This window comes from Thalassophryne amazonica, chromosome 2 (assembly GCF_902500255.1).
Source record: "Thalassophryne amazonica chromosome 2, fThaAma1.1, whole genome shotgun sequence".
Lineage (NCBI taxonomy): Eukaryota > Metazoa > Chordata > Actinopteri > Batrachoidiformes > Batrachoididae > Thalassophryne > Thalassophryne amazonica.
In genome coordinates this window covers 61,216,407-61,234,282 of record NC_047104.1, presented here as the reverse complement: position 1 = coordinate 61,234,282, position 17,876 = coordinate 61,216,407, and the positions used below count along the sequence as shown (strand labels likewise).

The 17,876-nt window shown below is 41.4% G+C and overlaps 1 protein-coding gene across 2 annotated transcripts in view; it reads left to right on the top strand.

The window, feature by feature from the left end:
- insyn1 (inhibitory synaptic factor 1) overlaps positions 1 to 17,876 on the top strand; it is a 206,010-nt gene that overhangs the window by 173,590 nt on the left and 14,544 nt on the right. The gene's annotated exons all lie outside the window — the stretch shown is intronic.

The following is a 17,876-nucleotide window of genomic DNA, read 5'->3' as shown; positions in this document are numbered from 1 at the left end:
AGAAACAGTGGTGACAATGTCAATATGCTCATGTGTGAGAGCTATAAATCGAACTAAATATAATGGAATGTGTCATAAGATAGTAAATGTGAGGAGCCGCATCAGTGCCACACTGTCCTCACACTACAGGCATGTCCTTCTGCAAGACAGGGATATCCTAGTCACACCAGGCACTCCACACGGCACTCCTACACCAGCCCACATGGGAGAGGACAAGTGTTAAAGACAGGTGGCCCAAGGGTCAGAATCTTACAAAACCAGGAGGCCTGGTAAACCCTCAGGGATCCCAACCAGCCACATAATGGAGAGGCGCACCATGCCATCCCTCAAACAAAAGCAAATCAGGCCTGTGGACACAGGGCATAGGACACAGACCCCTAGGCCCGGTACCACATAGGACCCAAACACCACTGAAAGTGTGGGCCAGCACCCCAGCTGAGATGATTTATATTGACAACCAGTGGGGTACCTTGTAGACATTTAACTGCTTCACCTCTAACAGTCCAGGTTTAGGTCCCTGGATTCAACAGTCACGTAATTCATGTACTTACAGACAGTGATCTGTACTTCTGCCTGACATGAATGCCCCCATGATGATTACATGAATTAATGTGCATAGTGACGGCATCCCACGTGTTTGGGACAAAAAAAAAAGTTAAAGGGTGAAATTAATGTTTACCTGTAGCCAGTACGTCCAGGCAGCAGATGATATAAGGAGTTACTTGACACTGAACCATAAACTTAATGAATGGATACATCTGCCTTTTTATAAATAAATAAATCCTTTTCCAATTACTTATGCAAATAGATGCTGTGTATAAAAATGGCTGCAATGCCAACATGGTTAATTTGATATTATTCTTAAACCCGCAAATACTTCTGGGCCTGTTTCTCTTTGGACCTTTACTATCATTCTATAAGGATTTATGTATTTATGAAAACTCTACTGATTGATTTAATGTGTCGGTGTTGTGTACTTCCTTCTGTGTGACCAGCGTGACCCAACTGTACTTGGGGTCTAATCTGAGCGCTATCTCAGAGAAGCAGACGGCGTGGCTCCGCCATCGTTTTCGGGTCATTACCACCGCTGGGCCTCTCAACACAGACAGAAGCAATGAAGGAGAACCTCAATGAGTGATCAGAGCATCCTGCCAGTACCGATGTGTGCAGCATCTGTTGTATCTTGCAAAGTTGTCATCCTGCTCCCTCACTAATTCTACATCTCATGACTTTCCAAATTTGCAATACAGCAGGTGGCCTGCCCGGTCTAATGGCCTAAATTTGGCTAAGGAAGTAGTTTGTTATCTCACCCTCAAGGACTGCAGAAGCCCACTTCTTCTAAACCCCCAAAGGAAGAAGGATCCATCATAGGAAGTTTGTAATGATGCTTATGATTAGTGAGTTATCAGGAGGTATTGGATCCACACACATCACAGTGTTGGTTCACGGTTTAAGACCTTCATAAAGATGAGGGGTTTTGTTGTGTGCGTGTATGTGTGTGAAAAGATGAAAAAGCAGGAGGCATGTGTCTAATGAAATCTCAGGCTTATAGCTCTCTCATGACAGGATAATTACACCAAATGCTTCCAGCGAACACTTCAAAGGACACTTCATCCCCATGCTAACAGCATGCGCCGAAGCTCACCGATCAAGATGGCCTGGCCTAAATCAGCTCCCACTGCCATGTCTGTGACGCCTCGCTTCCACCAACACCCTGGACTTTTGTAAAGTCAGCTGCACTATAACACTTGTATTTGAATGGGACACCTAAAATACAAGAATTAGTTTTGTGCGTGGCACAGCGTACCACACGGTTTGTCATTTCACAGCAGGGCATTTCTGGGTTCAAACCCGACCTGCTGTGTGAGTTTTCTATTCTGGCTTCCTCCCACAGTCCAAAAACATGCAGCTTAGTGTAATCGGTGACTCCGGTGGCTATGGTGCACATAATCAGACAGCCTGTTTGACTCAAAGTGATTAGAAAACCCTTGCAGCGGGCATTGAGTGCCTTGGCGGTTGCTATCCAAGACTCAAGGTGGTTCCATAGTGTGGTAGATGTGGCGATGCATGGCACTAGCAAAGGATGTCAAACCTGACTTGCTGAATATTTGCTTTCACTTCGTCATCATTACAAGGTCAGGTCAGGTCGCCACATCCACAGAACAATATATACAAAATGGTCTTTGCGTTTTGTTGTCCATTGATACAGTAAACAGTGCTTTACGCAGAGAAAGCAACAGAGTTATCTAGTAACATTCACATGCAAACTAGTGGAGCAATCCTGATAGGTACACACTCTTTGTTTGAGCATGTGAGATTGTCATCAGAGGCTCTCCATCTGCTTTCACTTTCGCTGTGCGTAATGGCGCAGGGCGCATTGGAATAGTATGTACTCATTGGAGCACCCAGGGGGCTATTCAAACGGGCCAACTAGTAACATATCACCCCTGAAAACGATCTTTGGCTTTTCACGTGAGGTAAATCTGCTCTACGATTGGATTTTGGAAAACCATGTGATGGTGAACCAATTCCGATTGGACACTCAGATTGCGCACGTCATCACACAGTTTCTATGAGGAGTACAAAGATGGCTGATGGCTCGAACATCCACAAAGTTAACTTTTCAGCAAATAAAGTAAGTTTCTATCTCATGTCATTAAAAAGTTATTTATAATTTAGTAAAGCTTGGTCTTAGCCGTTGTATACGACAGCGTCGGCCCCAGAGGGTTAACTATTTTTCTTAACATTCGTCTTTATGACATTACTAAGATCTGACTGGGTGAAAGGACACACTTCTGATGCCCTTTTGGAGGAGATGATAATGGGATTGACCATTACCCATCGTGGGAGATATTTGTTTTCTAAATGCCCTCCAAGTGGACTTTGCGAAATGTCACAAACTACAGAAAATCAGTGATCATGGATGAGCAGCAGTGACACAAGAAAAGAAAAAAATATGTTTCAGTAATATACATTTCACAGGTGTGCCCCCAAATAGTTCCAGTAGCCCCAACATATTCCCACCAGATAATGGATAGTTGCCATTAAAATCCTACATTTTCACCCTCGGTTTCTCACCACCACTGTTTTTCTCTGACTGATATGATCCTTTAGTGCCCCATGTTTCTATAGCACCCATGAGATGTTGTTTATGCACTGCTGTGGGATCAACTGAGTGCGTTCATGCCACTCACATAATTCAAAATGTGTTTCTTATCATTATTATGATACGGTTTGCTTGGGCATGCTAGCAAGAAAATGGGAAAATGGAAATTATGTGTCAAACAACTCCATCCAAGAGCCAGAACCTGGTGAAAATGAGAAACAGAAGGATATAAATCCAACATAACAGTATGAGCACAAGCGCCACATTTTCTGACACTGCAATCCCGAGGAACATACAACACCAGCTATCCCCCTTACTTCTAGATGATATGACTTTAAATTTTCAAGTCCTTCCTTGTTGCATCTCTCATCTTAGAAACAGAAACATGCATGAAATAATATGATAACTGGTCCGTCCATGGGACTGTCAGCTGTGAAGAATGGAAAAAAACCAAAGCTGAATGACAGAGGGAGGATTTTTGTTGTTGTTGCTGTTGCTGCTTTTTTTGTTTGTTGCTCTGTGTGTGTGTATGTGTTACTAAATGCACAAATATATTTATCATCATCAGTGTTGCCACAGTTACGTTGAAAAAGTAATCCAATTACTGATTACTCCTTAAAAAAGTAACTTAGTTACTTTACTGATTATTCAATTGTAAAAGTAACTAAGTTAGATTACTAGTTACTTTTTTAGTTACTTTTCCCAGCTGCTGACAACAACCCTCTGCCACCTCAACATGACAATACCTGTTTTGCCAAAACTCACTTTATAGTCACCCTTTCTTGACTTCAATGAAAATATATACTTGTTTTATAAAAAGTAAAATAAAGACCTCTTTCTTAACCTATTTAACTGTTGACAGCACTGTAACAGTAAAACTTGCAATTTCAAACCTACATTGTTTATGAATGTAACTATTAAATTCTTTCTAACATTTTTCTAACATTTAAATTCTCTATAAACATTTTACTTGTCAAAATTATTATTATTATTCTAAGATTATAAGTAGTATTAGTAGTTGTAGTTAAAAAAAAGTCTTCAAAACTGGACCTTTAATCTCGGGGTGTTGTGGGGGGGGGGGGGCACATCCCTGCCCCACGCTCCCATTCCATCTGGATTCGCCCCTGCTTTGGCGTTTGAGCACAAAGAATGGATAACATTTATTTATGCAGAAAACATGACCAGATTTACATGTAAGAAAGTTTTATTGTGTTTTCACATCATGTGCTCCTCAGAAAGAGAGTTTAGGTGCATTTGAGTGGAAAATAGTGTTAGTTGTTGACTCATCGTGGAGGATCAGCTGTTTTGAATGAGCAGATACGGAGCGGCTCAGCTCAGAATTCTAAATAAAGGAGAAAAAGCATAAAAATGTCTTTGTAAAGCTCAGTGCAGGTGTGCTGTTGTCACTGCGCTTTAATAGGTGAGGACAAGTCGTAGCTGCTGCAGAAAACTGTGGATGAAAAGCTCACAGCTCGCTTAAAGTGGGCAGTTCAGTCGAACCCCGACCCCCTGCCCACGGACCAAGTTGGCAACCAACAATGCAAAAATAATAGTAACGCACAGTGACTTGGAGAAGTAACTTTAATCTGATTATTGATTTGGAAAGATTAACGCGTTAGATTACTCATTACTAAAAAAATAGTGGTCAGATTAGAGTAAAGTAACGCGTGACCGGCATCACTGATCATCATTGATTGAAACCGATGAGGCAAACCTTGAAACCAATTCATTCATTTCAGTAATAAAGGTTTTACATGTATCAATCAGGTACAAATTGCACAAAATGCCTTGAAGTTAAACATTAAACATTTGCTATTCTTATTCTTTCTGTTGCATGTTATTTGTGTGTTTGTGACATATATGCAGTATGCACTTAAAGCTTACTTTGAAATACATATTTGCATATTGACTACAAATTTAGTTTACCTCACCAAGAAAATAATTCTGGAACTGCCACTGTTCTACAAAAATGTGTTTTAAGAGTGCATCACACAAATAAAGAGAAATATCCTGACCAATTGGCAGAATCATTTATGGATTTGACAATTTATAGGGACTAGCAGAGTAGTGTAATTTCTACCCTGGTTCATTTTGTAATTTACTGTCCCTTCCCTAAAACCAAACCATTATTTTCCTCATTTTGGGTTTATTAAAGGTCACAAAAAAAAAACCTAGGCCTGGATCATCACAGTGTCCATCTTGTGAAGACCAGGACTGTAGCTTGTACAACACTTCTATACCATGGGGCGTTTACAGTAGGTGTGGTTTAGTCTCACATTTCTAATGTTACTGGCTCACACCAACAGGGGGAGCTCTCCCTGTATCTGGAACTTGCACATGTGATGGAAGTGAAGCTTAGCTCATATATTTACACTCTAAACCAGGTTTCAAAAACTTTCAAACAGATAACACAAACACTTGATAACTAACATAAAATAAGGAATTAGCACATGTATTATCTAACAGTAGCTAACAAGTTTTTAGTGTTTTGTTGTTGTTGTTGTTGTTGTAATAAATAAAATTCAGTACATAGTTGGAATCAGCATATCAATGACATGGTTTTAGGTTACAAATAAACTACAGCACTCACAGGGTGCTCTTGTTCAGTCTTTCAAAAATGCTGTTTGATTATCCTAAAACTATCAAACTTGTGCTGAAGATATTTATTGTACATTTTAATAATTTTATTTTTCCATGTTCTGTATTGTATTGACTTACTACCATGATTCCACACTCCAAAACAGTAGGTGGCACTGTGCACCTCTAAAGCTGGTTTGTGATCCACCACTAAACAGAAAGAAGGTGTTTTTTTATTACCTCCGCCAAGGAGATTATGTTTTCACCGGCTTTTGTGTGTTTAACAAGATAACTGAAAGTTTTGAACGCATTTGAACCAAATTTGGTGGAATGATGGGAAATATGTCCAGGATCAATTGATTAAAATTTGGTGATGAGCCGGATTAAACTAATGTATTAGTTTGCCCTTTTGTGAATCCACATCCTTTGATATTGATATGTGGCGTGGCGGAGGAATGCGCGCTACTGAGTGCCATTCTAGTTTTTATTTATTAATAGGTTTTAAGTTTATTTTCAAACTATGGCAGACAACCTGACCAAGGCTTTAAGGACTGATTTAAAGGAGTGATTCATAATAGATTTATCTTTTCTAAGTCGCAAGTGTCATGCAGTGCAATGTAATGTTAGCATGATTGAATGTGCATTTTATTACAAATCACTGTAATAATTAATGCGGCATGGTGTAGATAATTGGCCGAATGCATCATCTAAGAGGTGTGTGCTGCAGTTCTTCCATCAAGTGACATGCTGGCTTAGGAACACAGAAAGGCACTACACTGAGAATTCCACCTTCCGCACCCTCTTCGAACGACATGTACACACGGGCAAACATTACACACACTTACAGAGTCATAAGGTCATTTATGGTATAAATATATCACTTATAAAAGAAAAAATTGTGATTACACTACACTATTCATGCATTTTCTATACCTGCTTACTTACTCCAATCAAAGGTCACTGGGGGGCAGGAGCCTATCCCAGCAGCCATAGGGTGAGAGGTGGGGTACACCATGGACAGGATGCCAGTCTAGGGTCATATATAGATAAACACATTCAGACTCGCGTGTACACCTATGGACAATTTAGGGTCACTAAGTCACCTAAGCTGAATGCCTTTGGAAGTGGGAGGAACCAGAAGCACCTGCAGGGAACCCACATGAACATGCGACCTCCACACAGAAAAGACCAGGCAGGAAGTGATGGGAAGCAGTGCCAAACCACTCAGGCACCGCAATGCAGTCCCATTTAGTGACTGTGTAAGTCCCTTCAGCTTCTCCCTTGTTTTTTTCTGGGTCACCACAGCAGATCCAATGTTGATTTGGCAAAGGTTTTATGCTGGATGTTCTTCCTGAAGCAACTCCACATGGAGAATGGACAGGGATGGTCTTGAACCGGGAACCTTCAGCACTGGAAACAAGCTCACTTAACCGCTTGGCCACCATCCCTGCCCATTTAGTCACTATAAGGTTTATAATTTAAATTAAAAATTTCATTGCACACAATTTTTCAAGTGGATACAAGAAACACATTCTCCCAGAAAGAAGGTTAAATTCTAAAGCCTGCCGCCACAGTGTGAATGAATACAGAGCCACTCCCTTTCTTCAGTTAAACTGAGGTGGAACTAAGGACGGGGTACCAAGTGAGGAGGAGCTCCAAAACTGCAGGAGCTAACTACATTAAAACAATATTTGTGAATGTTTTACTTTGCAGCCAGCATGTGAGGCCATTTTGATAATTGCAGAGACTTCCTAACCGGCATAAACAGCTTCCAGCGCTGGAAGTGCTGCACAGGGGCAGGCTGGAAATCTACTGTGACATGTTGAGAAAGAAATAACACTTAGACATGTCTGACTGGCTCTGATGAACACATTTCACATTTCCCAATGAGAAAAGCACATCCACTGCTCGACGCTGGGCACTGCATAATTAACAAACAAGCTCTGCAAACTCCTCTGAAAATGACTTGTGCTGTAGGAACAGATGAAGCGAGGCCACTTGAACATGGTGTAATGAAGCAATCAACAGAAAGTTCACTCATATCGCCTGCATTTCAAATGAACACGACTTAAAATCTCTCCGTTGTTGGCAAACTCACACCTGCCGGTAGTTTATTCACCTATGTAGAAACCGCAAATGCGTGACATATTTTTGGACCTTTATCCCCCCAAAATATTACAACATAATATATATATATATATATATATATATATATATATATATATATATATATATATATATATATATATATATATATATAAACCTGGAAAATATGAGTACATGTTTCAGAAAGAAAGCATCCATACAGCACAGGCTGTTAATGTTAAACATTTGTTTAAAGAGCAATCTGGTGATTTAGAACATGGTAAACTATTCCTCTCAACACAAACTATTCACAGAAATTCCAGCATTTGCTGATTTTGACAGCTTGTATTTTTAAGATATATATATATATATATATACACACACACACACACACACACACACACAAAAAAAAAAAAAAAAAACTGATGAATTGGATGAACTCAATTCAATTATGAGCAGCATTTCCATCTAATAAATATATGTAGTCCCAACTAAATTCAATTCAATTTTCTTGCATGGTTGGAACTACATATATTTATTAGATGGAAATCCTGCCCATAACTGAACTGAGTTCATCCAATGAGTCATTTGTTTGTGTAATACACTCAAAACTGACTCATCGGACTGGGTTTCCATTGAATAAATATATGTAGTCCCAACTAAATTAAATTTCATTATCTTGCATGGATGTGTTTTATTACAGTTTCAGTTTATTTTCATTTATAAAGCGCCAAATCACAACAAAGTTGCCTTGAGGCGCTTCACACAAGTTAGGTCAAACCTTACCAACCCCCAGAGCAAGAACACAGGTGACAGTGGTAAGGAAAAACTCCCTCTGATGATTTGAGGAAGAAACCTCAAGCAGACCAGACTCACACTTTGTTTTCTGGATTTTATTGAAATGTACAAAAATGTACCAAAAAACACATCAGAAAACCAAAATATATACAATAGGTACAGGCTACAGTCACTCACAATGACTAACAGTCCCCACACTGCCATGGAAGGTCTTTTCTGCATTTGCCACAAGTATACCTGTCGCATTTCAATACAATTCAGAAAACAAAATTTCATCTCTCCCCCAGGGTAAAGTTATTTATCCACCTAAGTACAAATCAGCAGCCCTTTCAGCTAAGCAGGCACTTCTTCTTCTTCTTCTTCTTTGTCTTTCGGCTGTTCCCGTTAGGGGTCGCCACAGCAGATCAATCGTTTCCATCTCACCCTGTCCTCTGTATCTTCCTTTGTCACACCAACCACCTGCATGTCCTCCCTCAGCACATCCATAAACCTCCTCTTTGTCCTCCCTCTTCTCCTCCTGCCTGGTGGCTCCATCCTCAGCATCCTTCTCCCTATATACCCTGGGTCCCTCCTCTGCACATGTCCAAACCATCTCAATCTCGCCTCTCTGACTTTGTCTCCAAACCGTCCCACCTGAGCTGTCCCTCTGATATGTTCATTCCTAATCTTGTCCATTCTTGTCACTCCCAAAGAGAATCTCAACATCTTCAGCTCTGCCACCTCCAGCTCTGCCTCCTGTCTTTTTGTTAGTGCCACCGTCTCTAAACCATACAACATAGCTGGTCTCACTACTGTTTTGTAAACTTTCCCCTTCACTCTTGCTGATATTCTTCAGTCACAAATCACTCCTGCCACCTTTCTCCACCCACTCCACCCTGCCTGCACTCTCTTCTTCACCTCTCTACCACACTCTCCATTACTTTGAACAGTTGACCCCAAATATTTAAACTCATCTACTTTCACCACTTCTACTCCTTGTAACTGCACTATTCCACTGGGCTCCCTCTCATTCACACACATGTACTCAGTCTTGCTTCTACTGACTTTCATTCCCCTTCTCTCTAAAGCATATCTCCACTTCTCCAGACTAGACTCAACATGCTCTCTACTCTCATTACAGATCACAATGTCATCTGCAAACATCATAGTCCATGGGGACTCCTGTCTGCTCTCATCCGTCAACCTGTCAATCACCACTGCAAACAAGAAAGGACTCAGAGCTGATCCTTGATGTAATCCCACCTCCACCTTGAATGAGTCTCATGCAAACACAAGAATGTGGCTAGCCAAGTCAGGCCCTCCACTGAGGTGTTCTGAGACTTCCTTGTTTACATAACAGAAGTAGCTCTCCACGGGGGATCTTGGGGTCATTTCACTCTTCGTGGACTTTACAGGTAGAAGAGAAAAGCTTGGACCTCCCAGTGTTAAAAGGGTAAAAAGCATAGTACCATACTATGCCAGTATGCTAGCCATACAAAAGGGAAAATAAGTGCATCTTAACTCTGGACTTGAAAGTCTCCACAAAATCTGACTGTTTTATTGATGCAGGGAGATCATTCCATAGAACAGGGGCACAATAAAAGAAAGCTCTGTGACCCGCAGACTTTTTATTCACCCTAGGGACACAAAGTAGTCCTGCACCCTGAGAACACAAAGCCCAGATGTAGGGTTTAATTAGGTAGGGAGGTGCCAGTACATGAACAGATTTATAGGTTAGAAGCAGAACCTTAAAATCTGATCTCAGAGGGACAGGAAGCTGGTGAAGAGATGCCAAAATGGGTGTAATCTGGTCAAATTTTCTGCTTCCTGTCAAAAGTCTGGCAACAGCATTTTGAACCAATTGGAGAGCCCTAATGCTGTACTGCAGCAAACCAGAAAATAGAACACTTCAGTAGTCCAATCCAGAAGAGACAAATGCATGAATCAGGGTTTCATCATCAGCCATAGACAGGATGGGACGATTCTTCGTTATATTTCACAGGTGGAAGAAAGCAGTAGGACAACATAGGTCCCAGTACTTTGACCTCCACATTAGAGAGGTCAAAGGACAATGTAGGATCAAAAATTACCCCAAGGTTCCTCACTTTGTCAGTGTGATGTATGACACATGAGCCTAGGCTAAGCATTAGCTGGTCAAATTGATGCCGATGTCTCACTGGACCAAGAACCATCATTTCTGTCTTGTCAGAGTTTAAAAGTAGGAAACTGCTAGATATCCAGCTTTTCACTGATGCAAGGCAATCTTCTAAGGATTTCATGTGGAAGAGATTCCCAGCAGTTACCGGCATGTATAACTGAATATCATCAGCACAACAATCAAAGATAATCCCAAAACCCCTCAGTATGTGCCCAAGGGGTGCTTTATAAAGGGAGAAAAGCAGGGGGCTAAGACAGACCCCTGTGGAACTCCAAATTTCATGTCACTAAGGTTAGAGGTAGTGTTATTGTATAAAACACAGTGAGAATGACTGGTCAGGTATGATGTCAACCATGCAAGGGCATTCCCAGTAATCCTAAAATGATTCTCCAACCTACTGAGCAGAATATGATGATCCACGGTATCAAATGCAGCACTAAGATCTAATAGCAGCCATAGTGGTGTCTGAATCGATTGCAACCAGAAGATCATTCACCACTTTAGTGAGAGCTGTCTCTGTGGAATAATATTTTCTAAAAGCAGAATGCATTGGCTCAAAAAGATTATTCTCAGTAAGGTGGTCTACAAGCTGCCATGAAACCAGGTTTTCCAGAATTTTAGAGCAAACTGATAGATTTGATATCGACCTATATTTTTTCGATACACTCGGGTCAAGATTAGATTTCTTAAGTAATGGTTTAATCACTGCAGATTTGAAACATTTAGGAACAGATCAGAGGTTAATGAGAGATTAATAATATCCAGCACAGTCGGCCCAAGAGTAGGCCACAGGTTCATAAACAGTTTTGATGGTATGGGATCAAATAAGCAGGTAGTGCTTTTTGTATCAAATTCTGTAAATCTTGGTAATACCTCAGTAATGGCATCCACTTCAATAGTAGGGTGTATTGGCTGGGTTAAGGCATGCTGGGATATGTTTAACCTGATGTCATCTATTTTCTTCCACTTCCAAGTGGTTGTCCATGAATAAGTGTTGCCACCGTGTCAAACAAGAACTTTGAGTTATACTTGTTTTTGCTGATCAAATCACAGTAGTGCATGCTTATAGTCTAAGATAGCATCACGCCACGCGAGGTGGAATACTTCTCATTTTGAACTAAGCCATTTCTGTTCTAGACCTCTAGCCTTATGCTTGAGCACTGCAAACACTGATATCTAAGAAAGTAAATAAGACTTGTTTAAAGAAAATTTGACTTATTTTTTGTCTAAATAGAAAAATATTCTTGTCAAGCATTTTCTACATTAAAAAAATGTCCTATTTTTGGAAAATGTTTGCTAGTTTTGAGAATTCTAACCCAGCAAATTTTTCTTACCTCATTGGCAGATTTTTTTGCTTAATACAAAACACTTTGGCTTATTTTGAGAGGGGCAGTTTTTGCAGTGAGGTCACGCAAGTAATCATTGAACCAAGGTGACTGTGTTTTTTTTTGGGGGGGGGGGTTAATATAGGTAGCACAATCATGTTGAGTGTAGTTTTGAGCACTGATAGTAAACTATACACAAGACTGTCTACCCATTGGCCATTTTCCAAATGTGTAGCTAAGATATCAGGCAGTCTAGCTTCATGTGTCGCTGCAGTAGTAAATAAGGTTGTTGTTCCACTAAACATGGCAGTGAAACTGTAAACCTAATAAGTGAGTGATCAGAGACCACCGATGCAAGACGCATGATGTCCATATTTGTGACAGTGATACCATGTGTGAGAACCAAATCCAGGGTATTTCCACTTGTGTTTTGAATCCTGAATGTAATGTTGAAATCCTAATGCATCCACAATTTCCATAAATGATTTGCAGTGGGGATCAGAAGGCTTATTTATATGAATGTTGAACTCACCAATAATCGGAATGTTATCTGCACTAGTTGACAAGTTAGAGATGAACTCACCAAATTCATCTAAGAATTTAGAGTATAGGCCAGGGGGCCTATATCCAGTGACAAAGTAATACGACTGATTTTTATTTTTCTGACCTTGGCAATACATAGAGTGGAGAATCAGATGTTCAAATGAGTTATATTTGTGACCCCTGACAGCTAATAAACTAAATCTAGATTGATAAATAAGAGCAACCCCCCCCCCCCCCCCCCACACACACACACCTTGCTTCACATCCCGAGGGACATGACTAAATGTCATTTAAGGGGAGGACAGCTGTAGGTTTAAGCCAGGTTTCATATAACCCAATCATCTCTGAGTGATGACCCATAATTAGATCATTAATCAGCAATGATTTTGAGGACAGCATATCCCTCTATGATTTTTATGGATACGTCTGCGGAAACAGGCCACAGTCTCAATTTGACAAATTTCCCTCACTGCCACATATACTGCATTATCACCATAGTAAATTTTCTGCACTAATTTCCCCTCTAAGCTAATGGATTCCACACTCACATTTTGTCAGAAGCCTTGCAGGGTCTCTAATCAACTGCTCTGTGGCCTGCTGTAAAGTCCTAATGTTACCCTCCCTGTGGAGCTCTATCTGTGTTCGCAGACAAGATGGCGGCACCTTCGCCAGTAGGGTGAAGGCCATCCAGCATCAGCAAGCCATGGCAGCCCCAGAACAAAGGCCAGTTATCAATAAAACTAAAGCCTTGCTGTCTACAAAATTGCACCAGCCACCTAGTTAACAATGTCAGCCTGTTAAACGCTTCATCATTATCACAGGAGGGGAGGGGACCAGAGACTATTAATTGATGCCAGCATATCTTTTTTGGCAAGGTCACAAGTCATCTCTATGTCCATTTTTGTGACCTTGGAGTGCTTCATCCTGACATCATTGGTGCCGACGTGAATAACAATGTGCCTGTATCTAGTGTCATGTTCCTTTGTCTGTATGTCCTTCTGCAGTGTCAGCACCCTAAGATGGGAGGCAGTGTCAGGTGCTCTGGCCCCAGGAATACATTTAATGTCAGTTGGCATCTGTAACCTGACTTTTTTGGTGATAGAATCCCCTATCGCTAATGCCCGGTGTTTCAGCCTGGAGATAGGAGTGTAAATGGGCTCAAAGAACTCACAACAGGCTAATCCAAAGGAGAAAACTGGTTCACAGTTCGCAGTGGCGAGTGTGATCGGGGTGCCACAACTGGTCACCAAGCCGTACATGACTTTCTCCGCCTAACCACAGTCCGAAAGCCATCATCCACAGCCGGCATTTCTAGGCTGATGCTAATGGGCACGCTAGCCGGCCCAACACTAACCTCGTTTGGAGTGTCCGTAAAATCTAACTCCACTGAGCTAAGAAACTGTTCTAGCTTACGGACTCGGCTCTCTAGAAGAGTCACCCTATCTGCCAGCATCACGCAGGATTTATGTAAAGTGTAAAGTAGTGTAAAACTAACAGAAGTATTAGACTGGTAGAAACAGTAATAAAAATGGGGGAGAGGAAAAAAAAAGTTGGGGCTACATATGTTTATTAGATGGAAATCCTGTGCATAACTGAATTGAGTTCATCCATTGAGTCATTTTTGAGTGTATGTAACATTTTGTAATGAAGTAAAATTATTTCACTCCTCACACTCTGCTGTGTTTTCAATCAGTATATGAGCACTGGTGTCCATTTGGGGGAAATCGCACTTTATTTTAAGCCCAAGATGGCCATAGGTGCACAAATGAGAGCAATTGTACTGGTTATTAAAACAAAGTGTTTTTTGTTTTCTTCCGAGGAGCCATATTGTGTAAAACCAAAATTTATCTAGCTTTTATACTTAAATATGGAAATATTATTGGGAATTCTTGGTAAACGTCCACAAAGTAGAAGACTGCAGGGCAGCACGGTGGCTTAGTGGTAAGCACTGTTGGCTCACAGCAAGAAAGTCATGGGATCATATCCCACCTATGGCCTTTTTGTGTGGAGTTTGCATATTCTCCCCATGTTTGCATGTGTTTCCTCCAGGTGCTCCGGTTTCCTCCCACATTTAAAGACATGCAGGTTAGGTGGATTGGAAGCTTTATAATTGTCCAGTTCTCTCTTTATAATTGTCCAGTTCTCTCTGGTGATTGTATAATACAATCTGCAACCTCATCAGTAGATGGAACGCGATGATGATGATGATGATTATTATTATTATTATTATTATTATTATTATGGTAGGGGTGGTGGCCAAGTGGTTAATGCACTTGGTTTCAGTGCGGAAGATTCCCGGTTCGAATCCCACGCCTACCACATTTCTCCATGTAATGTGGAGTTGCGTCAGGAAGGGAATCCGGCGTAAAATTTGTGCCAATTCAACATGCAGATCCACCTTAGATTTGCTGTGGCGACCCCGAGTAAAAAACAAGGGAGCAGCTGAGGGGACTTACTATTGTTGTTATTATTAGTAGTATTATTATTAAACCTTTATTTAAACAGGTAAGTTATTAAAAAAAAATTCTTATTTACAATAACGACCTGGTGATTATACACACTGTAGCTTTTATATGCATTCCTAAAACACCTGATGACTTATATTAGCATCCTGAAAATGCGAAAGTCATGACCCTTTTAGAATTACTCAACTTCTTCTTTTTTTTTATCATGCATACTCATTCCCAGTAAATGAATCTGGACACCAGGCTGAACAGAATACTGCAGAGAAGAACTCCAAAATCACAGATGTACTTAAGAAGAGGAGAGTTTTCATCTTACTGTGTGTTGGCCTATGCTTGCCTGTCTTTTCTGTCACAGACAAGGCTTCAAGTGTCATTCTTCACTCTGACCCCCAATTACCCAAGCCAATCATCTCAGACAGGTGTTGAGGTCCAGTAATAAGCCCTCGCCTGATGCTGCTTCAGCTGCCTGTCTTTTAAAGCACCTCTGAGAGCCCTGAAACAGCTGAACTCTTGTGTTGATCAGGTGCTATTACTGCAGTTGACTCGGTGCTGCAGGATTATACTGTGCAGCAGTGGGGGAAAGAAAAACTTCATAATGCCACTTATTGGTCTGTACGGACAGCTCCGAACAGATCAAAGTTTTTATTTCCTTTTCTGATACAAAGGGTCAAAGGGGGCCAAGGCAGTCTGGTGTTTTTTGGTGATATAAGCAGTTTTGGAAGTATACTTTTATTGGTGCTTTTTATTTCTTTTTAGATGGTGTGTTTTCATTTCTTTGTCATACAGAGAACTACAAGTAGGTACCTCCACAGACCCTACTGATCCCTTTAAGACCCAAAGAATGTCCCAATCCTTAGTCCACTGTGACAAATACGCTTGTCCGAAAAATCATTGATATCCACCACGTTGGGGCCATTGTCTGGATCTTAAGCAAAGTACACCTAGGAAACACAAACTCACCTTTGATCCTGATCATAACCTTAATCCTGATTGTTCAAATTTGTTCAAACCGGTTGTTTGCCACAGCGCTTGTCATCCAGGACCCGAGACAGACATGTGGTGTTGTGGATTCTGTGATGCACAGCACCAGTGCATGCTCCCAGACCTGACTTAACTTTCACCTGCATAGCTAAACTTTTATCCTGATCTGTGAGCTTTAATGGTGATTGCTGTCCTGTGGTCTGCCCCTTTTCCACATCCATGCCAAAATTTAATGGATTCTTCCTTGGCCTGTGGCTCACCCTCTGCTGAGTTTTATAAAATTCTATGTTTTGCATTATCCTTATAATCAAACAGCTGAGGATGAAACTGTAACCTCTTTGACTGAGGTAAAAATTTCAATGTATTTATACAGCACCAAATCACACCATGTCAACCAAAGGCACCATACACAAGCATCCACCCAATTAGGAAGCACACCGGTGACAGTGGTAAGGAAAAACACCCTCAGATGATTTTTGATTATGTTAGGTTGAAATTCCCAATTTTTCCCAGGTTATCGGGGAGCGAACTCAGAAGACTCAAAATCTGACAGGAAACAGACTTCAACTTTAGATGTTTATATTCAGCTTGCAAGCTGACCACACACCCCGCACACTGCACTCTCCCAGCCTTTGTTCCTGCTCTCCAGCACTGCCCCCAGACAGGTGGGCCGTTGCCCTCTGTGTGGATCAGTAAAGTTATGTGATTATTTGAAAGATGTTGCATTTATATGTTATATGATTATATTATTTATTTATATGTGGTGACTGCTCATGTTGTGTTAAACGGTTTGTGTAAAAGTAAAACTATGTTTTGTCCGTGTAGTATGATAAGCAGAAGAACAGCATGCATCATGTTATTCCAGAGGAAATATAAACTTATTATTATTATTATTATTATCATGATTTGATATGAAGTTAGCAAAGTAGCAAATTGGCCATGAGACATACTGCCCAACAATTACAAGAAGAAACCTCAAGCAGACCAGACGCAGGCAGGTGACATCTGCTTTGACCATACTAACAACTGTCAGAGTATGCACCGACAGCTAAGCAACAATAGATAGTCCAGTGCTCACACTGATTGATGACCAACAAGACAACCAGGAAGCAAAGACCAGAGTCCCCTCCAAACACACAGTACTAGTAAATTTGTGATTTCATTGATACAAACTGAGTCACTGAATTAGGGCATTCCGAGTTCACAACCTAACTCTGATGCAAATCCAACCCTTCACAAAATGGCCCATATTCCAATAGCAGGTTCTGGGATTCAGAAGCTCAATTGTTGACCGCACATCTCCATGCACAAGATATATAAAAAATGCTTTTTCCCTTATGGTGAAGAGAGAGCTGAGTAGGGGGGCAAAGCTCTTGATTTACCAATCGATCTACGTTCCGGCCCTTACCTATGGTCATGAGATTTGGCTCATGACCGAAAGAATGAGATCGCGAGTACAAACAGCCGAGATGGGTTTCCTCCGCAGGGTGGCTGGGTGCTCCCTTAGAGATAGGGTGAGGAGCTCGGGCACTCGGGAGGAGCTCGGAGTCGAGCCGCTGCTCCTCCACGTCGAAAGGAGCCAGCTGTGGTGGCTCAGGCATCTTTTCTGGATGCCCCCTGGACGCCTCGCTGGAGAGGTGTTCCGGGCACGTCCCATCGGGAGGAGGCCCTGGGGAAGACCCAGGACACGCTGGAGGGACTACGTCTCTCGGCTGGCTTGGGAACACCTCGGGGTTCCCCCGGAGTAACTGGGGGAGGTGTGTGTGGATCGGGGATCTGGGCGGCTTTGGTTGAGCTGCTGCCCCCGCGACCCAACTCCGGATAAAGCGGAAGAAAATGGATGGATGGCTTTTTCCCTT